Source organism: Ovis canadensis, chromosome 1, assembly GCF_042477335.2.
Source record: "Ovis canadensis isolate MfBH-ARS-UI-01 breed Bighorn chromosome 1, ARS-UI_OviCan_v2, whole genome shotgun sequence".
NCBI lineage: Eukaryota > Metazoa > Chordata > Mammalia > Artiodactyla > Bovidae > Ovis > Ovis canadensis.
In genome coordinates, this window is record NC_091245.1 from 109,356,778 (window position 1) to 109,383,010 (window position 26,233).

The window sequence follows — 26,233 nt, forward strand, 5'->3', positions numbered from 1 at the left end:
CTGGGATTCTCCAGGCAAGAACACTGGAGTGGGTTGCCATTTCCTTCTCCGATGCATGAAAGTGAAAAGTGAAAGTGAAGTCACTCAGTAAGTGTCCGACTCTTCATGACCCCATGGACTGCAGCCTACCAGGCCCCTCCGTTCATGGGATTTTCCAGGCAAGAGTACTGGAGTGGGTTGCCATTACCTTCTCCGTCTACTGCTACATGCATATCTAATTTGTTGTTTCTAATTGCTGCCTAGTAAGATGTACGTCCACGACATAGCACTTATCAGGACAGATGTGTTTTTAATCTAGGTTTTCGTGTGGGCAGGTGTGTTTTCCTAAACCCTCTAAAGCAAATTCTTCAATGCTGCTATCATTTGGGCCCTATTTTTTCCCCCAAGGACACTACATATGATCTTCATTTGGGCCAGATGTTCACATAGGTGTATCTGCTCATCCCACTAAGAACACAACAATCATTTAATTGTCCTTCCAGAAGAGCAATTGCTGATGTGTAGCGAATGACAGATAACTGATGCCCTTCTGCAGAACCACCAGCATCCCAGGAAACAAGGATACAAAAGAGGGGGTTACCCTCATTCAATCCATAGATGACAGACCTTTATTTTAAACCCTAAATCAATAGTTTAAATAGATGTAGATTTCATGTGACAGGAGAGAGAGCAAGATTTGAGGCTTTACATTTTTCAGATGTGCACTTTTGCTGTGCTGACTGTTAAAAAGTCATGTGTAAATTCAAGAAGAAAGGCATTAGGAGTTTCTTAGCAGATAGTAATCCCAGTTTACTAGAGATTTAATGAGATGTGGCTCACAGAAATTACTGGCTCCATCTGCTGTTAATTGAAAAGTCAGTAACACTCTTGTTGTGCTTCAGTGTGAATTTCCTGAATGTGAACCTAGTCATGTTAAATATGAGCCTCACAGCTGTTGTCTTATCACTATCATGGTATTTATCAGACATGGAAATAGCTTCTTTTATATTGTCCTGGATGACATTCTATGCATTCATTACACGGGAACAAGGCAACACACAGTATAGCCTTTCATATCAGCCAAATGTTTGTTTGTGATGACATTGAGCTCATAATGGCACATGTAAAGATATTTGGTTCCCAGATTACTCTCCAAGGTAGCAGGTCATTGCTATTGTATCTAATCCCTACTATCTTGTTTTCTGCCTTTGGGATTCAGGCTCTGACTTGGGAATTCGGATCTTTGCTTTTCCGTGCTGACAATAAGAAGGCCATTGTCATCCAAAATTCAGACCATTACATATAGTCATTCCTTTTTTTCAGGAAATTTCACTCAAGCTGGGTTCTCATGGCTGACCCCCAGTCAACCTGCTGTCCAGGATCTGCAAACATGCAAGTTCCTGTTACCACAACCAAAGCATGCCCAGGCAATTGGCAATGTCTTAAACAGGTCATCTAGCTCACAAAATTTCAGTGTTTCCTTGTTCCAATACAAACATTTTAAAGTCTACAGATTTCTCTTGAAATACCACTTTAGTCAAAAATTGATGGACTTTCAAGGGAGCTTTCAATACATCTCTCACAATTATTAGTAAGTACAGTAGCCAAAAAAATCAGCATAGATATAAAAGATTTGAGCAACAAAACAAAAATATTAATCTAATTTACATAGAATCTACCTTCAGAAACCGGACAGTAAAACTGTACATCTCACAAGTTTTGATGTGCAATATTTTTATTGTTCTTTGGTCTTAAGTTTTTAAGAAATTTTCAGCATATTTTCTCTTTTGACTAATAAATTCCCCAGAAGTAGGTTTGTAAACCAAGTATATGGAAATTTAAGCACTTACTTTTTTGTTATTAATTTTAGGTTAGTGATGCTATGATCAGAGAATGTGAACAGAGTTTATAAGCTACCTGTTCATTGAAAAGTATTGCAACTTTATGACTTAGAACATAGCCATTTATATATTTGATTTTTTAATATAAATTTATTTATTTTAATTGGAGGTTAATTACTTTACAATATTCTATTGGTTTTGCCATATATCAACATGAATCCACCACAGGTATACACGTGTTCCCCATCCTGAACCCCCCTCCCTCCTCCCGTCCTGTTGTATGCTTGAGGAGCTCATGCACTTCCTAATTTTTAGATGTAGAATTTTATACAGACCCAAATAACTTCTTTCAGGTTCATTGAGCTTTGCTTGACAAAATTATAATATATTTAAAGTGCAAAACATGATGATTTGATGTACATACATATTGTGAAAGTCTTCCCACAACTGAGTTGATTAACACGCATATCACGTCACATTTTGATCTTTTTATGTAAGAGAGCCAAGTTCTACTGTCTTAGTGAATTTCAATTATACAATACAGTATTATCAACTCTAGTCATCATACACTGCCTTAGATCCTTAGAATTTATTTATCTTATAATTCAAAGGTTGTACCCTTTTACCAACTTCTCATTCCCCCATCCCATAGTTACTGGTAACCACCATTTTATACTCTGTTGCTAATAACTTTTACTATGAACTTGACTTAAAAAAAATATTCCACATATGAATGATACCATTCAGTACTTGTCTTGTTTTTGTCTGGCTGATTTAGCATAATGCTCTCTGTGCTTACCTATGCTGTCACAAATGGAAGGATTTCTTTCTTTTTAAAGGCTGAATATGTTCCACTATATGTATTTTGTTATGATTTTTTTTTAAGGTTGCCCTTGTTAAGTGGAGCATAAGGTGAGCTGATGTTCAACAACAGACCAGGAGAGGAATTGAAATAGAGGTTTACTACTCACAGGTCCTGGAGGTATTTGGCAAGCCTGGAGGGAACACAGAGAAGGTAATGGCAACCCACTCCAGTATTCTTGCCTGGAAAATCCCATGGATGGAGGAGCCTGGTAGGCTGCAGTTCTCGGGGTCGAAGAGTCGGACACGACTGAGTGACTTCCCTTTCAATTTTCACTTTCCACTTTCATGCATCGGAGAAGAAAGTGGCAATCCACTCCAGCGTTCTTGCCTGGAGAATCCCAGGGACGGGGGAGCCTGGTGGACTGCCATCTATGGGGTCGCACAGAGTCAGACAGGACTGAAGCAACTTAGCAGCAGCAGCAGCAGCAGCAGCAGCAGCAGCAGCAGCAGCAGCAGCAGCAGCAGCAGCAGCAGAGGGACCACATCAGGAGGTCAAGGTAGGGTGCATACAGAGAGCCAGATGTGGGGTACGTGCCTTCATTAGGGTCTTTGGGTGGCATGCTTTGGGGTTCCCAGGTTAAGGCTGACTGGTCAATTAGAACCAAAAAAGCGGGAGTCTGGAAAGCCCCTCCAGGGTCACATTGAGGGGAAAACTAGAGGAAGGTTTTTCCAGTAGTCATGTACGGATGTGAAAGCTGGGTGATAAAAAAGGCTGAATGCCGAAGAATTGATACTTTCGAACTGTGATGTTGGAGAAGACTCTTGAGAGTCTCTTGGATTGCAGAGATCAAACCAGTCAATCTTAAAGGAAATAAACCTTGAATATTCATTGGATGCTGAAGTTGAATCTCAAATATTTTGGTCACCTGAAGCAAAGAGCTGACTCACTGGAAACGACCCTGATGCTGGGAAAGATTGAAGGCAGTAGGAGAAGCAGGTGACAGAGGATGAGATGGTTGAATGGCATCACCGACTCAATGGACAGGAGCTTGAGCAAATTCCAGGAGATAGTGAAGGATAGGGAAGCCTGGCATGCTGTAGTCCACCGGGTGGCAAAGAGTCGGACATGACTGAGTGACTGAACAACAACAAAGAGGAAGGCACCGGGAAGCAAGCAAAGAGAACTGCTGATCCCAGGCATTGCTGGAGAAGTCATGTCAGGAATTTACATGTGACTCTATGGGCTGCAAATCAGGACATGTTCTTTCATGGGTTAAAGGTTATCGCAGGTCCTGTGGTTAAACAAAATTTAGATTTTCATTTTCTTGATGATAAGTCAAGTTGAGGAACTTTTAAAATACCTGTTTTCTTTGGAAAAATGTATATTCAGGTTCTTTGCCTATTTTAAATTGATTATTATTTTTGCTTATGAGTTGTATGAGTTCTTTGTATATTTTGGATAATAACTTCTTATTAAATATATCCTTTGTAAATATTTTCTCCCATTCCATAGGCTGTATGTTCATTTAGTTTGATGGCTTCATTTGCTACTTAGCAGCTTTTTAGTTGGTGTAGTCCCAGTTGTTATTTTTGCTTTTGTTGCCTTTGCTTTTGGTACCATTGGTGTTGTTAAGTGACTAGGCTGTGTCCAACTCTTTGCAACCCCATGAGCTGCAGCATACCAGGTTTCCCTGTCCTTCACTATCTCTCAGAGTTTGCTCAGCTCATGTCCATTGAGTTGGTGATGCTATCTCATCCTCTGCCGCCCTCTTCTTTTGTTTTCAATCTTTCCCAGCATCAGATTTTTTTTTCAGTGAGTTAGCTCTTCACATTAGGTGGCCAAAGTATTGGAGGTTTAACTTCAGCATCAGTCCTTCCAATGAATATACCAGATGAATTTCCTTTATAATTGACTGGTTTGATCTTCTTGGTGTCCAAGTGACTCTCAAGAGTCTTCTCTACCACAATTCAAAGACATCAATTCTTCAGTGCTCAGCCTTCTTTAATGGTCCAACTCTCACATGCATACATGACTACTGGAAAAACCATAGCTTTGACAATATGGGCCTTTGTTGGCAAAGTGATCTCTCTGCTTTTTAATACACTGTCTAGATTTGCCATAGTATTCCTTTCAAGGAGAAAGAGTCTTTTAAATTCATGGCTGTAGTCACTGTCCTCATTGATTTGGAGCCCAAAAAAATAAAATCTGTCACTGTTTCCACTTTTTCTACAATCTATCTGACTTGAAGTGATGGCACCAGATGGCATGATCTTTGTTTTTCAAATGTTGAGTTTTTAGCCAGTTTTTTCACTCTCTTCTTTCACTCTCATCAAGAGATTCTTTATTTCCTCCTTGCTTTCAATCATTAGAGTGATATCATCCACATATCTGAAGTTATTGATATTTTTATCAGCAATAATATATTAAAATAAATTATTGCCAATACCAATGTTAAGGTGCTTATCCCTGTTTTATTCTGTGGTTTTAACAGTTTTAGGTCTTACATCAAAATCTTTAATCAATTTTGAGTTGATTTTTATGGGCAGTGTAATATAAAAATCTAGTTTCACTCTTTTGCATGTAGATATCCCAGCACCATTTATTGAAGAGACTATCCTTTCCCCATTGTATATTATTGGTGCCTTCATAAAAAATTAATTAACCATAAATGCATGAGATTACTACTGGGATTTCTATTCTATTCCACTGATCCATGTGTCTATTTTTATGCCAGTGCCACACTGTTTTGATTACTAAAACTTTGTAATGTAATTTGAAATCAGGAAGTGTGATGACTCCAGCTTTGTTCTTTCTCAAGTTTGCTTTAACTACTCAAAGTGTTTTGTGGCTTTATATAAATTTTAGGATTGTTTGTTGTATTCCTATGAAAATTCCAATGAAATTTTGATAGCGATTTTACAAGATCTAATACCAGACCACCTAACCTGCCTCTTGAGAAACCTGTATGCAGGTCAGGAAGTAACAGTTAGAACAGGACAGGGAACAACAGACTGGTTCCAAATAGGAAAAGGAGTATGTCAAGGCTGTATATTGTCATCCTGCTTATTTAACTTATATGCAGAGTACATCATGAGAAATGCTGGACTGGAAGAAGCACAAGCTGGAATCAAGATTGCTGGGAGAAATATCAATAACCTGAGATATGCAGATGACACCACCCTTATGGCAGAAAGTGAAGAGGAACTCAAAAACCTCTTGATGAAAGTGAAAGAGGAGAGTGAAAAAGTTGGCTTAAAGCTCAACATTCAGAAAATGAAGATCATGGCATTTGGTCCCATCACTCCATGGGAAATAGATGGAGAAACAGTGGAGACAGTGTCAGACTTTATTTTGGGGGGCTCCAAAATCACTGCAGATGGTGATTGCAGCCATGAAATTAAAAGACGCTTACTCCTTGGAAGAAAAGTTATGACCAACCTAGATAGCATATTCCAAAGCAGAGACATTACTTTGCTGACTAAGGTCCTTCTAGTCAAGGCTATGGTTTTTCCTGTGGTCATGTATGGATGTGAGAGTTGGACTGTGAAGAAGGCTGAGCGCTGAAGAATTTATGCTTTTGAACTGTGGTGTTGGAGAAGACTCTTGAGAGTCCCTTGGACTGCAAGGAGATCCAACCAGACCATTCTGAAGGAGATCAGGCCTGGGATTTCTTTGGAAGGAATGACGCTAAAGCTGAAACTCCAATACTTTGGCCACCTCATGTGAAGAGTTGACTCACTGGAAAAGACTTTGATGCTGGGAGGGATTGAGGGCAGGAGGAGAAGGGGATGACTGAGCATGAGATGGCTGGATGGCATCACAGACTTGATGGACGTGAGTCTGAGTGAACTCGGGAGTTGGTGATGGACAGAGAGGCCTGGTGTGCTGCGATTCATGGGGTTGCAAAGAGTCGGACACGACTGAGCGACTGAACTGAACTGAACTGAATGATTATTTTGGGTAGCATGGATATTTTAACATTATTAATTCTTCCAACCTATGAATATGGATTATCATCCCATTTATTTTTGTCTTCAATTCCTTTTACCAATGTCTTAAAATTTTTTTTACAATTTCACAATTGAGATTTTAAAATGTAAATATTATAAAAGTGATTCATACTGTAAAAGTACAGACTCATAATAGGTAACATAAGATGGAAAGTAAAACTCCTCCTTCTCATTCCTTTAATCTTCTAGTGTCACAACTATAAACACAACAGTTTCTTTAAAATATTGGAATTTATATATCCTAACAAGTCACAATGCTTTGTTTCTTCTGTGTTGGTTTGTTTTACGTAGTGTTGAGATACATTTGAAATATTAAGCATCATTACTGTTAGAGTAGTAATGAAAAAATTTTATAATAAATTATAGTTAACGTTGGGTTTCAAAAGTCCTATTTTCTTCACATTTTATGTTTTCTCTTCCTCATTAAAATAATATTGTTCAAAACATATCCTACCCCTATTGATCACCAAGATTTTATAGTCTTGTCTTGCAAATGCAGTACCTATATAATTAAACAGTTGATAAACATACAGAGGTTGAGCACAAATAAAGCCCACAATGTACTTCTGTGTAATGTATGTACTAACAGGTTGATTTTGTCTTCGTTACATTTGACAGCAAGAAAAAATTAATTTGTTCTGTTCATTGCTGTGATTAAACAAAGAGTGGGTTTTCTTTCAGCTTCAGAGAGTAGATATTCTGAATGCTTTTTATTTGCGGCATGTGATGGAATAAATTTTCAAGAACATGGTAATACTGTACCCTTAATTAGAAATTTGGCAAAACTCAAAATTATATCACCCAGTATTAAACTACTAAGGAGGATCAGGTAAGAAGCAATTACCCAAATATAAAAGGCTAAGCTGTCCATTCTTTAAGATGCTACTTCTACATTTACCTGAACTATGTTAAGTGATATGAAGAGGCCAATAGATGTCAGCAGATTATATGTTACTTTTATCCAGTCTTTGATAAATGATTTCTTTTTTTAAGTTCATATGACCCTGTTTGAACACTAGCCATGAGTACTGTGATATACCACAAGGTAGAGGTTATTTTTTCACTGTTGGTATTTAGTAAACCAACCCCTGTGCCATACAAAATTAATCTTTTCAATGGGTAAAATCAAGGCTAGTTGGTATAATACAATAATGCTGATGGCCACAATCAAGGGTTTATTTAGGGGAAAAGTAATCAAAACCTGTGATGCTATCAATTTCACAACTATTAAGGTAAAGGAAATGTTCCATTGAACTCGATACTCAGTTAAATGTTTCTGAGATCCTACAGGTCTTATAATAATTAATCATACCATCCCTAGGAAGACTAATGGCCAGAGTACAGTGACTTTGTAAAATAAAATCTGGACCCTTTGTATATTTTCTTCTAATCTTTGGAGAAATCATTGCAGTCCTCAAAAGAAATCCTCCTATTTCAAAATCCATTGCTCCTATCCCATACAGCCCGGTTTTAGGAAGTCTTCTAGGAAAACAGAGAAGGAGATGGCACCCCACTCCAGTACTCTTGCCTGGAAAATCCCATGGACAGAGGAGCCTGGTAGGCTGCAGTTCATGGGGTCGCTAGAAGTTGAACACGACTGAGCGACTTCACTTTCACTTTTCACTTTCAAGCATTGGAGAAGGAAATGGCAACCCACTCCAGTGTTCTTGCCTGGAGAATCCTAGGGACAGGGGAGCTTGGTGGGCTGCCGTCTCTGGGGTCGCACAGAGTCGGACATGACTCACGTGACTAATTAGCAGCAGCTAGGAAAACATGGGAAGTTTATAGCCAAAATGGCAACAGCAGTAAATGCACTGTCAATTACATGAAAACAAGAGATGCCTGGAATGTATTCTGAATCCAGACTGACTTTCAAGAATTTTCCAGGCAAGCATTCTGACATATCAAGTTTTCTTGCAGCATATTTTATAGAACAGCCCGGCCCCGAAGATAATTACAAGATGCTCAAGGAGAACAAATGTAGAGAAAATGGTCAAAATTGTTACCAGGGGAACTATTAAGAAAGCAAAGTCAATGAAGAATCATGTTCTCCAAGTGTGTGAAGAAAAAGATAAGTGCTGTGAGAAAATGATCCCAAGCCCTCTGCACAGGATGAGAAGTGTAGGCAAGCCCAAGCCCTCAGTGATTTCCAGAATGCTTGTTCCATTGTGGTCACTGACAAAAGTTTCCTTCATCTGCTGTTGAGAATTTTTCTTCTTATCCAGGGTTTCAAAATATTTTGTCCACCAGAGAGCCCCCAATTCTGGATTCTCATGTCCCTGATGAGTCAGGGATGCCCTGCGCTGAATGTGTGCTCTGCCCCAGGGGAGGAGCTGTGGGTTCTGGCCACTTATCCAGAGTGTCAGTTCATGGCTCAAGTGTCTCATGGACCTGAATATACTGACCTTTTACCTCCTTGGTTAACTTTATTTGCAAGAATTTTATTCTTTTTAATTTTATTGTAAAGGGGATTGTTTTCTTAATTTCTTTTTCCAGGAGTTCATTGTTAATATTTGGAAATGCAACTGATATTTTGTATATTGATTTTTGCACCTTTCAATTTTACTAAATTTGTTTATTAGTTTCAGTTTTTTGGTTGAGTTTTTAGGGTTTTCTATATAAAAGATTGTCATCTGCAAATAGAAACAGTTTTACTTTTTTTCTAATTTAGATGCCTTAAAATTTTTCCTTATCTAAGTGCTCTGGCCAGAAAACTTCAGGTACTATGTTGACTTAAAATGGCTAGAGTGTGTATCTTTGTTTTGTACCTAATCAAAGAGGAAAAGCTTTCAGGTTTTCAACACTGAGCATGATTTTAGCTGTTGATTTGTAATATACTGCCTTTACTATGTTGAGGTATATTCCATCTGTATCTAATTTATTGAGAGTTATTTTCCTTATCATGAAAGGTTGCTGAATTTTGTCAAAGGCCTTTTCTGAATCTATTAAGATAATCATACAATTTTCAATTTGTATTTTGTTAATGTTGTGTATCACATTTATTGATTTGTGTATGTTGAACCATCTTTGCGTTCCAGGAGTAAATCCCACTTGATCATGATGCAATATTCCTTTTTTAAAAATAATTTTATTTATGTATTTTTGGCTGTGTTGGGTCTTTGATGCTGTTTGGGCTTTTCTCTAGTAGTGGCTAGTGAGGGTCACTCTTCATTTTGGTGCCCCAGCCTTTTATTGCAATGCCTTCTCTTGTTGTGGGGCATGGGCTCCAGAGTGTGAGGGTTTCAGTAGTTGCAGCACATGAGCGCAGTAGTTGCAGCTTGCTGGTCTTAAAACACAGGCTCAATAGTTGTGGTGCACGGGCCTACATGTGGGATCTTCTGGGACCAGGGATCAAGCCCATGTCTCCTGCACTGGCAGGCAGATTCTTTGCCATTGAGTCACCAGGGAAGCCCTGTGTAGTACTATTTTAACACAGTATTGAATTTTGTTTGTTCTTATTTTGTTGAGGAATTTTATATTCATGTTCATAAGAGATATTGGCCTGTGGTTTTCTTTTCTTGTAGTGTCCTTGTCTGCCTTTTGTGTCAGAGTAATGTTGTCTTCATAAGATGAGCTTGGAAGTGGTCCCTCTTCAATTATTGAGAAGAGTTGGAGAAAGTTAGTGTTAATTATTTTATAAATTTTTGGTAGAATTTATCAGAGGTTTCTTTTTATTTTTGTGGAGGTTCTTGATTGCTGATTCAGTCTCAGTTGTTATTGGTCTGTTCAGATTTAGTATTTTTTTTTTTTTTTTATGATTCAGTCTTGGTTGGTTGGATGTTTCTAGAAATTTATTTGCTACTTTCTAGTATCTCAGAGAAGACAATGGCAACCCATTCCAGTACTCTTGACTGAAAAATCCCATGGATGGAGGAGTCTGGTTGGCTGCCGTCTATGGGGTCACACAAAGTCGGACACGACTGAAGCGACCTAGCAGCAGTAGTTCAGTTCAGTTCAGTCGCTCAGTATTGTCTGACTCTTTGTGACCCCATGAATCGCAGCATGTCAGGCCTCCCTGTCCATCACCAACTCCCGGAGTTCACTCAGACTCGCATCTATCGAGTTGGTGATGTCATCCAGCCATCTCATCCTCTGTCATCCCCTTCTCCTCCTGCCCCCAATCCCTCCCAGCATCAGAGTCTTTTCCAATGAGTCAACTCTTCACATGAGGTGGCCAAAGTATTGGAGTTTCAGCTTTAGCATCAGTCCTTCCAAAGAACACCCAGGACTTATAGGATGGCCTTGTTGGATCTCCTTGCAGTCCAAGGGACTCCCAAGAGTCTGCAACACCGCAGTTCAAAGCATCAATTCTTTGGCACTCAGCTTTCTTCACAGTCCAACTCACATCCATACATGACTACTGGAAAAACCATAGCCTTGACTAGACGGACCTTTGTTGGTAAAGTAATGTCTCTGCTTTTGAACATGCTATCTAGGTTGATCATAACTTTCCTCCCAAGGAGTAAGTGTATTAATTTCATGGCTGCAATCACTATCTGCAGTGATTTTGGAGTCCCCCAAAATAAAGTCTGACACTGTCTCCACTGTTTCCCCATCTATTTCCCATGAAGTGATGGGACCAGATGCCATGATCTTCGTTTTCTGAATGTTGAGCTTTAAGCCAACTTTTTCACTCTCCTCTTTCACTTTCATCAAGAGGCTTTTGAGTTCCTCTTCACTTTCTGCCATAAGGGTGGTGTCATCTGCATATCTGAGGTTATTGATATTTCTCCCAGCAATCTTGATTCCAGCTTGTGCTTCTTCCAGTCCAGTGTTTCTCATGATGTACTCTGCATATAAGTTAAATAAGCAGGGTGACAATATACAGCGTTGACATACTCCTTTTCCTATTTGGAACCAGTCTGTTCCATGTCCAGTTCTAACTGTTGCTTCCTGACCTCCGTATAGGTTACTCAAGAGGCAGGTCAGGTGGTCTGGTATTCCCATCTCTCTCAGAATTTTCCACAGTTTCTTGTGATCCACACAGTTCAAGGCTTTCGCATAGTCAATAAAGCAGAAATAGACGTTTTTCTGGAACTTTCTTGTTTTTTCCGTGATCCAGAGGATGTTGGCAATTTGATCTCTGGTTCCTCTGCCTTTTCTAAAACCAGCTTGAACGTCAGGGAGTTCACGGTTCATGTATTGCTGAAGCCTGGCTTGGAGAATTTTGAGCATTACTTTAATAGCGTGTGAGATGAGTGCAATTGTGCAGTAGTTTGAGCATTCTTTGGCATTTCCTTTCTTTGGGATTGGAATGAAGACTGACTTTTTCCAGTCCTGTGGCCACTGCTGAGTTTTCCAAATTTGCTGGCGTATTGAGTGCAGCACTTTCACAGCATCATCTTTCAGGATTTGAAAATGTTCAACTGGAATTCCATCACCTCCACTAGCTTTGTTCATAGTGATGCTTTCTAAGGCCCACTTGACTTCACATTCCAGTTGTCTGGCTCTAGATGAGTGATTATACCATTGTGATTATCCAGGTCGTGAAGATCTTTTTTGTACAGTTCTTCTGTGTATTCTTGCCACCTCTTCTTAATATCTTCTGCTTCTGTTAGGTCCATACCATTTCTGTCCTTTATCGAGCCCATCTTTGCATGAAATGTTCCCTTGGTATCTCTAAATTTCTTGAAGAGATCTCTAGTCTTTCCCATTCTGTTCTTTTCCTTTATTTCTTTGCATTGATTGCTGAAGAAGGCTTTCTTATCTATTCTTGCTATTCTTTGGAACTCTGCATTCAGATGCTTATATCTTTCCTTTTCTCCTTTGCTTTTTGCTTCTCTTCTTTTCACAGCTATTTGTAAGCCCTCCCCAGACAGCCATTTTGCTTTTTTGCATTTCTTTTCCATGGGGATGGTCTTGATCCCTGTCTCCTGTACAATGTCACGAACCTCATTCCATAGTTCATCAGGCACTCTAATCTATCAGATCTAGGCCCTTCAATCTATTTCTCACTTCCACTGTATAATCATAAAAGATTTGATTTAGGTCGTACCTGAATGGTCTAGCAGTTTTCCTTACTTTCTTCAATTTAAGTCTGAATTTGGCAATAAGCAGTTCATGATCTGAGCCACAGTCAGCTCCTGGTCTTGTTTTTGTTGACTGTATAGAGCTTCTCCATCTTTGGCTGCAGAGAATATAATCAAACTGGTTTCGGTGTTGACCATCTGGGCATGTCCATGTGTAGAGTCTTCTCTTGTGTTGTTGGAAGAGGGTGTTTGCTATGACCAGTGCATTTTCTTGGCAAAACTCTATTAGTCTTTGCCCTGCTTCATTCCACATTCCAAGGCTAAATTTGCCTGTTACTCCAGGTGTTTCTTAACTTCCTACTTTTGCATTCCAGTCCCCTATAATGAAAAGAACATCTTTTTTGGGTGTTAGTTCTGAAAGGTCTTATAGGTCTTAATAGAACTGTTCAACTTCAGCTTCTTCAGCATTATTGGTTGAGGCATAGACTTGGATTACCATAATATTGAATGGTTTGCCTTGGAAACGAACAGAGATCATTCTATCATTTTCGAGATTGCATCCAAGTACTGGATTTCGGACTCTTTTGTTGACTATGATGGCTACTCCATTTCTTCTGAAGAGATTCCTGCCCGCAGTAGTAGATATAATGGTCATCTGAGTTAAATTCACCCATTCCAGTCCATTTTCGTTCACTGATTCCTAGAATGTCGACGTTCACTTTTGCCATCTCTTGTTTGACCACTTCAATTTGCCTTGATTCATGGACCTGACATTCCAAGTTCCTATGCAATATTGCTCTTTACAGCATCGGACCTTGCTTCGATCACCAGTGACATCCACAACTGGGTATTGTTTTTGCTTTGGCTCCATCCTTTCATTCTTTCTGGAGTTATTTCTCCACTGATCTCCAGTAGCATATTGGGCACCTACTGACCTGGGGAGTTCCTCTTTCAGTATCCTATCATTTTGCCTTTTCATACTGTTCATGGGGTTCTCAAGGCAAGAATACTGAAGTGGTTTGTCATTCCCTTCTCCAGTGGGCCACATTCTGTCAGACCTCTCCACCATGACCCGCCCGTCTTGGGTTGCCCCAGGGGCGTGGCTTAGTTCATTGAGCTAGACAAGGCTGTGGTCCTAGTGTGATTAGATTGACTAGTTTTCTGTGAGTATGGTTTCAGTGTCTCTGCCTTCTGATGCCCTCTTGCAACACCTACCGTCTTCCTTGGGTTTCTCTTACCTTGGATGTGGGGTATCTCTTCATGGCTGCTCCAGCAAAGCACAGCTGCTGCTCCTTACCTTGGATGAGGGGTATCTCCACACCACCGCCCTTCCTGACCTTTAATTTTCCATACTACTATTGTATTACTGTCTATTTTCCCTTCAGCCCTGTTAATATTTGTTTTAAAAATTTTGGTGGTCTTTTGCTTTTTTTTTTTTTTTTAAATTTTCTACACATTTTGTTTTTTTCCATTTGAAGGAGAGCAGTTAGACATATTTTAACTTTTGTGAATCATAGACCCAAAGGATATATCCCATCTGGTTTATATTTTTATCATAAGCTCTCTTAGGCTCATGGCAGAAAAAAGAAATTTTTGATTCCACACTAAGTTTTAAGAGAACTACATTCTTTTCTTCTTTCTTTTCCTTTTACCAAGGAGGAGATAATTATGGAAAGAACCAGACAAGTTATAGATAAAGAAACTATAATTTCCTTCACTATTTGGCTACAATTTAAATACAATAAACAATTTTCTGACTAGGATATGAGAGGATGTAGAAGATCTTTGTCCACACGGTAACACCAAAAAATTAGATATTATAGAACTTGTACTTATTTATGAAACTATTGAAAAGAGGTGGGTGTATTAAAACCCCAGGTGGACTGGTTTTTAGAGAGAAGAGCTCTTTATACATGACTATCAAGAAATGGCAGTTTCTGGAGGCAGCATTGGAGAAGAAAGCCTGCCAAGACCGAGACAGATGAAAGATTAACAATAGTGGGAACATGTTGGAGAGACTGCAGTCTTGAAGATTGTCAAATGTAGTGATAATTCACTTGGACTAACAGTCCTCCCTGGTTTACCCTTCCTGTTTTGCTGGGTAAAGGACAGTGATTGTGGACCTAGTCTAGAGAATACATGAGACTAGAGGATATACTAGGTGCCTAGAAAAAAGGGCTGTCTACCATGGATTCAAAATGATGAAACTGAACTCTGACTTCCACCAGGCTCCAGGACTCCAGAGCATGAGGGCTTCAGTAGTTGTAACATGTGAGTTCAGTATTGGTGTATTGATAAGATCAAAGAGATTAGACTTGGACAGGAACAGCTGTGGCACTGGGAGGAAGGCTAATCAGAGATGAAGTCAATATTAAAAATTGCTTCCTTAGGCTAAAATTAACTTGCTACATAGTGATATATGAACATGATTCACATAGTGATTATATGAATAATCACCTCTTCAATAGTCATATGTTGGAAAGAGATTTCACATTCCTGGAAATAAATATAAAGCAGAGTTGTGTAATTATATCTCCACTGCTATTTATAAACAATGTCTAGTATATCACAAAGCATTGTGAGATATGTGATAAAAATGGGACACAAAAATAAACCAAATAAACATATTCATAGAAACGCAGATATTGTAATTAACAGAGAAGCTTAAAACTAATATTATAAGTATATTTGACTTGTGGCCCTAGCTGGGGCTGGCTCTGTTCCTCAAATAAAGATCATTGCTCCTCTCAAATTGGCCAACTCTGTATGATTTTTTCTCATATCTGGCTCTAGTAACTATCCCTTCGGTAGAAATAATGGCTACAAAAGAAGAAAATCTGATAAAAGCAATACTTTTACAGGTAATATTTAACATTTGACTACAATTTTTTACATGACTTTATAGTTTTTACCATGTGTAATTTTTTCATATGAAAAATTGATCCCAATGAATATGCTTCTAATAAATATATAAATAAAATCGGAAAACTATTTAACTGTGATTTTAGAATAATGGAATTAAATTGGATTAAAGGAATTTACTTGGTATACTTTCTCATAGATATTTTAATTTGAAGGTTTAACTAGAGTGACTCCCAAAAGCTGGAGAAATTAGGATTTTTTAGATCACAAATGCAATGTAGAGATCACATTTAAGGCTGATTGCAACCATGGGAAAAATATGGGGGAATTAGCCCAAAGTCAGATAAAAGTCTCCACTTACAGCCAAGTCTTATTATAAAGCTCCCCACATTAATGTACTGATAATTACTTACACGGTACTAAAGTGAGTTTGCCTGCTCTTCTTGAAGTGGTGGGTTAAAATAAGGGTCTCAACAGATGAATAGCTGTCACTGCATGTGCCTGTATACATCAGGTACTGAGCTTTTGATTCAGAATGGAGTGAAACTAGGCTACATAGAATTTACTGAGGAATTTCTTTTTAGACACCCTTAAAACTGTAAACTGAATCTTGTGAATGTTCATATTTCACCACTAGATGTCACTGGGAGATAAACAGTTACTGACCAGACTGGTGTATTGTAAGTTTTCCTATGAAAAAAAGTGATTGATCTTGTGAATATATTTTTTATTTGCTCGGAAAAATCAAATAGTGTCAGACACTTCTTATGCTTCACATCTTCTCAGCCCAGTATTTTTCCCCCAGCCATTGCTAAGATGACAACTGGTTAGAGAACCTAACATCATCTGCACTATCTATCTTCTGCATTTTTACACTAAGGCTTTTCTTATGATGTGGTTGGGACATCTGTGAGCAGCTGCTTATCATGTTTGGATGCTCAAAACTGCAAGTGTGGGGGAATGAAAACTCCTTGGTGCACAGGGGAACATGGCTCTTCGGGGACATGAGCCAGGTCATGGATATGTGCTACCCTTGTAGCCCTCAGGCTTACAGCACTGAGCCACAGTCTATGGAATTCCTCAGAGGCTTCCAGTGGGATCAGATCCTAGTTTTCCAGAGTGGTGACCACTCTGATAATACACCATTGTTTGGACTTTCTCTCCTGTTGTACTTGCCAAGTCACCCACTCCTAATACCTGGTATCATGTCCCTAAGTAAAGTCTTACCTATAAAACTTCCTTTGTCATTGCAGTGTCCTTTGATTTTCTCACCTTTCCTATTTTAGATCTGCTTTCTGGAAGGAACTTAAACACAACCCTTAGCCCTGATAAAGAATATTTTCAGCCCCTCATGGCTCCACTTGCAGTCAACATCTTTTCAAAATAACAAATATGCTGATCTCTATGTCCAGAGTTTAATTTTGATTCTGTTTTTGAACTTCATGTTACTAGAATCTTACAGTAAGACCTATTTGTGTCTGCCTTCTATCATTCAACAATTTTTTTGTGAGGTTTATTCATGATGTGACATTCAGCAGTAATACTATTTTTTATTGCTATATATTATACTGTTTTAAAGTCTATTTTATCTGATATGAGTATTGCTACTCCTGCTTTCTTTTGCTCTCTATTTGCGTGGAATATCTTTTCCCAGCCCTTCACTTTCAGTCTGTATGTGTCCCTTGTTTTGAGGTGGGTGTCTTGTAGACAACATATATAGGGGTCTTGGTTTTGTATCCATTCAGCCAGTCTTTGTCTTTTGGTTGGGGCATTCAACCCATTTACGTTTAAGGTGATTACTGATAAGTATGATCCCATTGCCATTTACCTTACTGTTTTGGGTTTGAGTTTATACACCCTTTTTGTATTTCCTGTCTAGAGAAGATCCTTTAGCATTTGTTGGAGAGCTGGTTTGGTGGTGCTGAATTCTCTCAGCTTTTGCCTGTCTGTAAAGCTTTTGATTTCTCCTTCATATTTGAATGAGATCCTTGCTGGGTACAGTAACCTGGGCTGTATGTTATTTTCTTTCATCACTTTAAGTATGTCCTACCATTCCTTCCTGGCGTGAAGAGTTTCTATTGGAAGATCAGCTGTTATCCTTATGGGAATCCCGTTGTGTGTTATTTGTTGTTGTTGCTGCTTTTAATATTTGTTCTTTGCATTTGATCTTTGTTAATTTGATTAATATGTGTTTTGGGCCCAATGCAGAGTTCCAAAGAATAGCAAGGAGAGATAAGAAAGCCTTCCTCAGAGATCAGTGCAAAGAAATAGAGGGAAATAACAGAATGGGAAAGACTAGAGATTTCTTCAAGAAAATTAGCGATACCAAGGGAATATTTCACTCAAAGATGGGCCCGATAAAGGACAGAAATGGTATGGACCTAACAGAAGCAGAAGATATTAAGAAGAGGTGGCAAGAATACACAGAAGAACTGTACAAAAAAAGATCTTCACGACCCAGATAATCACGATGGCGTGATTACACATCTAGAGCCAGACAACTGGAATGTGAAGTCAAGTGGGCCTTAGAAAGCATCACTACGAGCAAAGCTAGTGGAGGTGATGGAATCCCAGTAGAGCTATTTCAAATCGTGGAAGATGATGTTGTGAAAATGCTGCACTCAATATGCCAGCAAATTTGGAAAACTCAGCAGTGGCCACAGGACTGGAAAAGGTCAGTTTTCATTCCAATCTCAAAGAAAGGCCATGCCAAAGAATGCTTAAACTGCCACACAATTGCACTCATCTCACACACTAGTAAAGTAATGCTCAAAATTCTCCAAGCCAGGCTTCAGCAATACGTGAACTGTGAACTTCCTGATGATCAAGCTGGTTTTAGAAAAGGCAGAGGAACCAGAGATCAAATTGCCAACATCCTCTGGATCACGGAAAAAGCAAGAGAGTTCCAGAAAAACGTCTATTTCTGCTTTATTGACTATGCGAAAGCCTTTAACTGTGTGGATCACAAGAAACTGTGGAAAATTCTGAGAGAGATGGGAATACCAGACCACCTGACCTGCCTCTTGAGAAACCTGTATGCAGGTCAGGAAGCAACAGTTAGAACTGGACATGGAACAACAGACTGGTTCCAAATAGAAAAAGCAGCACATCAAGGCTGTATATTGTCACCCTGCTTATTTAACTTATATGCAGAGTACATCATGAGAAACATTGGGCTGGAAGAAGCACAAGCTGGAATCAAGATTGCCAGGAGAAGTATCAATAACCTCAGATATGCAGATGACACCACCCTTATGGCAGAAAGTGAAGAGGAACTCAAAAGCCTCTTGATGAAAGTGAAAGAGGAGAGTGAAAAAGTTGGCTTAAAGCTCAACATTCAGAAAACGAAGATCATGGCATCCGGTCCCATCACTTCATGGGAAATATTCTTTTTGGGCTCCACAATCACTGCAGATGGTGATTGTAGCCATGAAATTAAAAGACACTTACTCCTTGGAAGGGAAGTTATGACCAACCTAGACAGCATATTCAAAAGCAGAGACATTACTTTGCCAACAAAGGTCCGTCTAGTCAAGGCTATGGTTTTTCCATTGATCATGTATGGTTGTGAGAGTTGGACTGTGAAGAAAGCTGAGTGCCGAAGAATTGATGCTTTTGAACTGGGGTGTTGGAGAAGACTCTTGAGAGTCCCTTGGACTGCAAGGAGATCCATTCTAAATGAGATAAGTCCTGGGTGTTTTTTGGAAGGACTGATGCTAAAGCTGAAACTCCAATACTTTGGCCACCTCATGCGAAGAGTTGACTCATTGGAAAAGACTCTGATGCTGGGAGGGATTGGGGGCAGGAGTAGGGGACGACAGAGGATGAGATGGCTGGATGGCATCACTGACTCGATGGACATGAGTTTGGGTGAACTCTGGGAGCTGGTGATGGATAGGGAGGCCTGGCGTGCTGCAATTCATGAGGTCGCAAAGAGTCGGACACGACTGAGTGACTGAACTAAACTGAACTGTGGTGTTTCACCTTGGGTTTGTCCTGTTTGGGACTCTCTGGGTTTCTTGGACTTGGGTGATTATTTCCTTCCCCATTTAGGGTAGTGTTCAACTATTATCTCCTCAAATATTTTCTCATGGTCTTTCTTTTTGTCTTCTTCTTCTGGGACTCCCATGATTTGAATGTTGGGGTGATTAACATTGTTCCAGATAGTGTCCTCATTTCTTTTAATTCGTTTTTTCTTTTTTCCTCTCTGCTTCCTTTATTTCTACCGTTCTATCTTCTACCTCACTAATCCTATTTTCTGCCTCTGTTATTCTACTATTTGTTCCCTCCAGAGTGTTTTTGATCTCATTTATTGCATTATTCATTATATATTGACTCTTTTTTATTTCTTCTAGGTCCTTGTTAAACCTTTCTTGCATCTTCTCAATCCTTGTCTTCAGGCTATTTATCTGTGATTCCATTTTGTTTTCAAGATTTTGGATCATTTTCACTATCATTATTTGGAATTCTTTATCAGGTAGATTCCCTATATCTTCCTCTTTTGTTTGGTTTGGTGGGCATTTATCCTGTTCCTTTACCTGCTGGGTATTCCTCTGTCTCTTCATCTTGTTGTTATTACTGTGTTTGGGGTGTCCTTTCTGTATCCTGGCAGTTTGTGGAGTTCTCTTTATTGTGGAGTTTCCTCACTGTGGATGGGGTTGTACAGGTGGCTTGTCAAGGTTTCCTGGTTAGGGAAACTTGTGTCGGTGTTCTGGTGGGTGGAGCTGGATTTCTTCTCTCTGGAGTGCAATGAAGAGTCCAGTAATGAGTTATGAGATGTCAGTGGGTTTGGAGTGACTTTGGGCAGCCTGTAAATTGAAGCTCAGGGCTGTGTTCCTGTGTTGCGGCAGAATTTGCATGGTATGTCTTGCTCTGGAACTTGTTGGCCCTTGGGTGGTGCTTAGTTTCAGTGTAGCTATTGAGGCGTTTGATGAGCTCCTGTCGATTAATGTTCCCTGGAGTCAGGAGTTCTCTGGTTTTCTCAGGATTTGGGCTTAAGCCTTCTTCTTCTCATTTTCAGTCTTATTTATACAGTAGCCTCAAGACTTCTCCATCTATACAGCGCCATTGATAAAACATCTAGGTTAAAGATGAAAAGTTTCTCCACAGTGAGGGACACCCAGAGAGGTTCAAGAGTTACATGGAGAAGAGAAAAGGGAGGAGGGAGATGGAGGTGACCAGGATGAGATGAGGTGGGATCAAAATAGTAGAGAGCAAGCTAGCCAGTAATCACTTCCTTATGTGTATTCCACAGTCTGAACCGTTCAGAGATGTTCATGGAGTTACACAGAGACGAGAAGAGTGAGGAAGGAGACAGAGGTGGCCAGGAGGATAAAGGGGGGAATCAATAGGAGAAAGACAGATCCAGCCAGTAATCAGTTCCCTAAGTGTTCTCCACTGTTAGGAACACACAAAGAGATTCACAGAGTTGGGTAGAGAAGAGAAGGGGGAGGGAGGAGATAGAGGTGACCTGGTGGAGAAAAAGGAGAGTCCAAAGGGGGAGAGAGCAGTCAAGCCAGTAATGTCCCTCCCAAGTAAAAATGGGTACTGAAGATTGGGTTCTTAAAGGTACAAAATTGATAACAAACATCAAAAAGTAAAGATTAAAAATCTAGAGTAGAGGTTGGATTTTTTTTTTTTTGGAAACTAAACACATTTTAATAGAAAACAAAATACAAAATAACATTTTTCAGAAAACAGAAATATTTAATCCTTTTCCCACAAATTAGAAGTCGCTTCATCCTCAGAGCATAGCTTTCGATGTGTGTTCGTACTTAAGATTTGTTTCACAGACTGTTCATTAAACTGCTATTGCAAAGCAGGTGGGAGGGATGATCTCAGGAGGAAAAGATGCTGGAAAAGCCACACCTCGGAATCATTGGGAAATTCAACATTTTTTAATTCTTTCTTTTGACTTTTCACTTCTAATTATTTTCATTTCTTTACCACAATCCGTCCTTTAGGGGAAGAAAATTGTTAACAGAAGTGCAGCCACAGAAAGACTCTTTCTTTCCCACCATTGCTGTAAGAGCCCAAGACTTTCTCAGTCAAATCTGCCCACCCACTTCTAGAAGCATGACAGCTGGAGTGATCCAACTGTCACCCAGGAATTTTCCCTTTCTCCCAATACACTGTGCGACCAAGTTCTCTGAATTCCCTGAACCTCAAAATTCCAAGTATCACAGCCAGTGCCAGGAGTAAAACCTGAAAGATGAGAGCAGAGAAGGCCCCCTCTGCCAGTGCTAGGTTTCCTCTTCTCAATAATAATTATAATAACAATAATAAAAAATCCTGGTTCTCTGTAATCACAGAAAAGCAAAGACGTTTGCAGAATGATCCTGCCCCCTTTCCTAATTCTCACTCCCACTTTCCTACCTGTATAGAGTCCCTCCCACCCAGTGACCCTGTGGCAATGCTCCCGGGGAGGGTGCCTGGCAAACATCCTCAGGTCAAGTGCAGCCCCAGCGAGGCAAGGGCACCTTGACACCAGAGATAGGGAGAGGCCACAGGAGGACACAGTGGGATCTCCGTGATTCCTATTTCATGTTTGCTCCCCATCACCACCCTTCCTGCCCCTATCCTTCCACACTTCAGGGCTAAGTGGAGAGTGGTGGTTTCAGGATATCTGCAGGGCAAGGGGGGGCATGGGGAATCTTTCACAGTCAGTCAGTGATTCCGTCTGTCCTAAGACTTGCCATATGGAGCCCTTCGCACGCCCCAGTCTGTCATATCAAAGATCCAAATCAATGTTCCTCATTTTCCTGTGTGATTCCAGTCACCAGCAGGAGGTTGCAGGCCATGAACTGCACACTCAGCACATTACTCATCTCGCTGGTGTAGACGCCCACGGGCTTGCTGGACAAGCCGTCGGTGGGTGTGCTACAGTGCACTCTTCAGATGTCCCAGACAAGCACCGAGTTGTCCATGGATGCAAACAGACTGCTGTCTGGGCTGAAGGTGAAGCTGGTGATGTTGTCCGTGTGGCCCCTCAGCTCTTTGTAGAGGGTCCTGGATGCCAAGTCCCACAACTTCAGCCTCTGGTCCTCACCCGCTGATGCCAGGTACTTGCCGTTGGGGGAAAAAGCCAGGGAGAGCACAGGGCCGCGGTGGCTCGTGAAGAGTCTCACTGAGTTCCCCTGCTGAGTGCTCCACAGCCGCACTGTCTTGTCTGTTGAGCCCATGGCTAAGTAGTTTGAATTGGGGTGGAACTTGACGCAGTCCACCTCTGCCAGGTGCCCGGCGTAGATTCGCAGTGGGTACGTCCGATCAAATGACCACAGCCAGGCTGTGCGGTCGTGGGACCCGCTGGCGAAGTACAGGCTCTGCGGGCTGATGTCCAGGTCCCACATGGGGTAGGCGTGGCCCTGGTACAGCACGGTGTTGGTGAAGCTGCCCAGGTCCCAGTACCTGATGGACATGTCCTCAGAGCAGGAGAGTAGCCCCGAGCTGTCCGCGAGGAACCTGGTGCTGTACACTGGCCCGCAGTGTCCCCGCAGGACCTTCATCTCCGTGCCTGTGTTGTCGTCCTCGTCATCCTCCTCCTCTAGGAAATCACAAGCCAAGTGGATGCGGGACACATTTACGTGATGGGGTTCGGACTTTAACTTCTTAGAACGCAAACTCCACAGTTTTATACAGGAGTTGTCAAAGCCTGCTGCGAGCAGCTTGCTATCCGGGGAGACCTCTGCAGTGTTCAGCAGCTGCTCTGTGTTGTAGAAGGTGTAGAAGTAGATGGTGGTGAGGGAAGGGGGACCGTCCTTGACACGCTTGATGCTCTCCTGCAGGAGCTCCAGCGCAGCCTCATTCTGCAGGATGGGCGCTGGCATGTCGGCGGGCTCCAGGCCACCACCCTCGCCGCGGGAGGAGCCACCACTGGCGTAGAGCTGGTAGTCCGTCCTCTTGGAGGGCTGCACATCCAGATGGATGTGCCAGGTGAGGATCCTGCACAGCGCGGCGTTGTTGTCACTCTGGAGGTAGCGGAGAAGGTAGTTGTAGCTGTCTTCCTGCAGAGGAACCACGTACTTGTTGTCCAGGAAGGCTCGCAGCAGGAAGTTAGGATGTCCTGGATGGTCTGAGTGGTCTGGAGCTGCTCGATGACATCCTTCTGGCTGGCGTTCTGCAGAAACATTCCATGGAAGCGGCTGTAAAAGCTTTCCACTGTGCTCTTCGGACTATTCTGGATCAGGTTGAGGTGGAGGTAGACAAAGAGAGGGTAGAGGAGAGGCATCACTTCATGGCTGTGCTGGGAGTCAGAATCAGTGAGAAAATTCCGCAGCCGTCCGAACTGTACTTCATATTGCTGGGGCTCTGCCTGGCAAGGGGCTGCGGACACTATGTTGGTACAACCAGATTCGGATTGGACTGTGAGGCTGGGAGCCATCTCCTCGGTGCTCTGCGACAGCCGCAGGCCTTGCTTCAGCGGGCCGTCCGCATCCCCCTACTGCCGGCGTTTGAGGTAGCAGGACACGACCATCTGGATCTGCTCCGTGCGGACCCGTTTCATGACCTATTAGAAAGTTTCTCAGGAATTCTGTTAATCTTATTCCTGGCTGTGCTGGTTCCCCGCGGTCTCGTGTAAACTTTCTCTAGTTGCGAGGAGCGGGCTGCTCACTCTCTGGACCGCACAGGTCCTCATGGCAGTGGCCTCTCTCGTCCTGGAGCACCAGCTCTAGGGCACGTGGGCTTCAGTGGCTGTGGCTCTTGGGCTTAGGTGCACCATGACACGTGGGCACTTCTTGGACTAGGGACTGAACCCACATTCCCTGCACTGGCATGTGGACTCTCAATGGACCACCAGGGACCACCAGTGAAATCCTCTCATGAATTCTTATAAGGGAGGAAATGCAGGGATAATATTCAAACTAATTTGAGGTGGCAATTCAAGCTAGTTTGAAAGTTCCCCTTCAAAAGGACTATCTTCCTTGACTGCTAAATTTATGGTCAAGAAGGACAGAAACTCATTGGACTTCCCTAGTGGTCCAGTGGTTAAGACTATGAGCTCCCAATGCAGGGGGCCCAGGTTTAATCCCTGGTCAGGGAACTAGGGGTTTCCCTGGTGGCTCAGATATAGAGGTTTCAGATATAGAGGTTTCCCTGGTTGGCTCAGATATAGAGGTTTCCCTGGTATAGAGGTTGGATTTTTAAAAATACAATATTAAAGAAAAAAAGTCACAAAATGAATATTTTATATATATATATATATATATATATATATATATATATATATATATATATATATATATATATATATGAAGTTTGGAGAAGGAAATGGCAACCCTTTCCAGTATTCTTGCCTGGAAAATCCCATGAACAGAGAAGCCTGGTAGGCTACAGTCCATGGGGTCGCAAAGAGTCGGTCATGACTGAGCGACTTCACTTTCACTTTTGCTTTAAAAAATAGGATCTCTTTCTCTCTCTCTCTCCTTTTTTTTTTTTTTTTGCAAAGTAATAGTAGGTGATAAAAATGAAAATTAAAGAAGTAATCAGTTCAGTTGCTCAGTCGTGTCCGACTACTTGCGACCCCATGAATTGCAGCATGCCAGGCCTCCCTGTTCATCACCATCTCCCGGAGTTCACTCAGACTCACGTCCATCGAGTCAGTGATGCCATCCAGCCATCTCATCCCCTGTCGTCCCCTTCTCCTCCTGCCCTCAATCCCTCCCAGCAGCAGAGTTTTTTTCCAATGAGTCAACTCTTCTCATGAGGTGGCCAAAGTACTGGAGTTTCAGCTTCAGCATCATTCCTTCCAAAGAAATCCCAGGCCTGATCTTCAGAATGGACTGGTTGGATCTCCTTGCAGTCCAAGGGACTCTCAAGAGTCTTCTCCAACACCACTGTTCAAAAGCATCAATTCTTTGGCGCTCAGCCTTTTTCACAGTCCAACTCTCACATCCATACATGACTACTGGAAAAACCATAGCCTTGACTAGATGGACCTTAGTTGGCAAAGTAATGTATCTGCTTTTGAATATGCTATCTAGGTTGGTCATAACTTTTCTTCCAAGGAGTAAGGGTCTTTGAATTTCATGGCTGCAGTCACCATCTGCAGTGATTTTGGAGCCCCAAAAAATAAAGTCTGACACTGTTTCCACTGTTTCCCCATCTATTTCCCATGAAGTGATGGGACCGGATGCCATGATCTTCATTTTCTGAATGTTGAGCTTTAGGCCAACTTTTTTGGTCTCCTCTTTCACTTTCATCAAGAGGCTTTTTAGCTCCTCTTCACTTTCTGCCATAAGAGTGGTGTCATCTGCGTATCTGAGGTTATTGATATTTCTCCCGGCCATCTTGATTCCAGCTTGTGTTTCTTCCAGTCCAGCGTTTCTCATGATGTACTCTGCATATAAGTTAAATAAGCAGGGTGACAATATACAGCCTTGATGTGCTCCTTTTCCTATTTGGAACCAGTCTGTTGTTCCATGTCCAGTTCTAACTGTTACTTCCTGACCTGCATACAGATTTCTCAAGAGGCAGGTCAGGTGGTCTGGTATTCCCATCTCTTTCAGAATTTTCAACATTTTATTGTGATCCACACAGTCAAAGGCTTTGGCATAGTCAATAAAGCAGAAATAGTTTTTCTGGAGCTCTCTTGCTTTTTCCATGATCCAGCGGATGTTGGCAATTTGATCTCTGGTTCCTCTGCCTTTTCTAAAACCAGCTTGAACGTCAGGGAGTTCACGGTTCATGTATTGCTGAAGCCTGGCTTGGAGAATTATAAGCATTACTTTACTAGTATGTGAGATGAATGCAATTGTGCGGTAGTTTGAG

The 26,233-nt window shown here is 41.2% G+C and overlaps 3 pseudogenes; all 3 read right to left on the minus strand.

The window, feature by feature from the left end:
• Nucleotides 1-824: 824 nt before the first annotated feature.
• On the minus strand, nucleotides 825-1,688 carry LOC138437147 (deoxycytidylate deaminase pseudogene; annotated as a pseudogene).
• Nucleotides 1,689-7,098: 5,410 nt separating this feature from the next.
• On the minus strand, nucleotides 7,099-9,022 carry LOC138437199 (phosphatidylinositol-glycan biosynthesis class W protein-like; annotated as a pseudogene).
• Nucleotides 9,023-22,126: 13,104 nt separating this feature from the next.
• LOC138429956 (TAF5-like RNA polymerase II p300/CBP-associated factor-associated factor 65 kDa subunit 5L pseudogene) lies at nucleotides 22,127-23,969 on the minus strand (annotated as a pseudogene).
• Nucleotides 23,970-26,233: the final 2,264 nt, after the last annotated feature.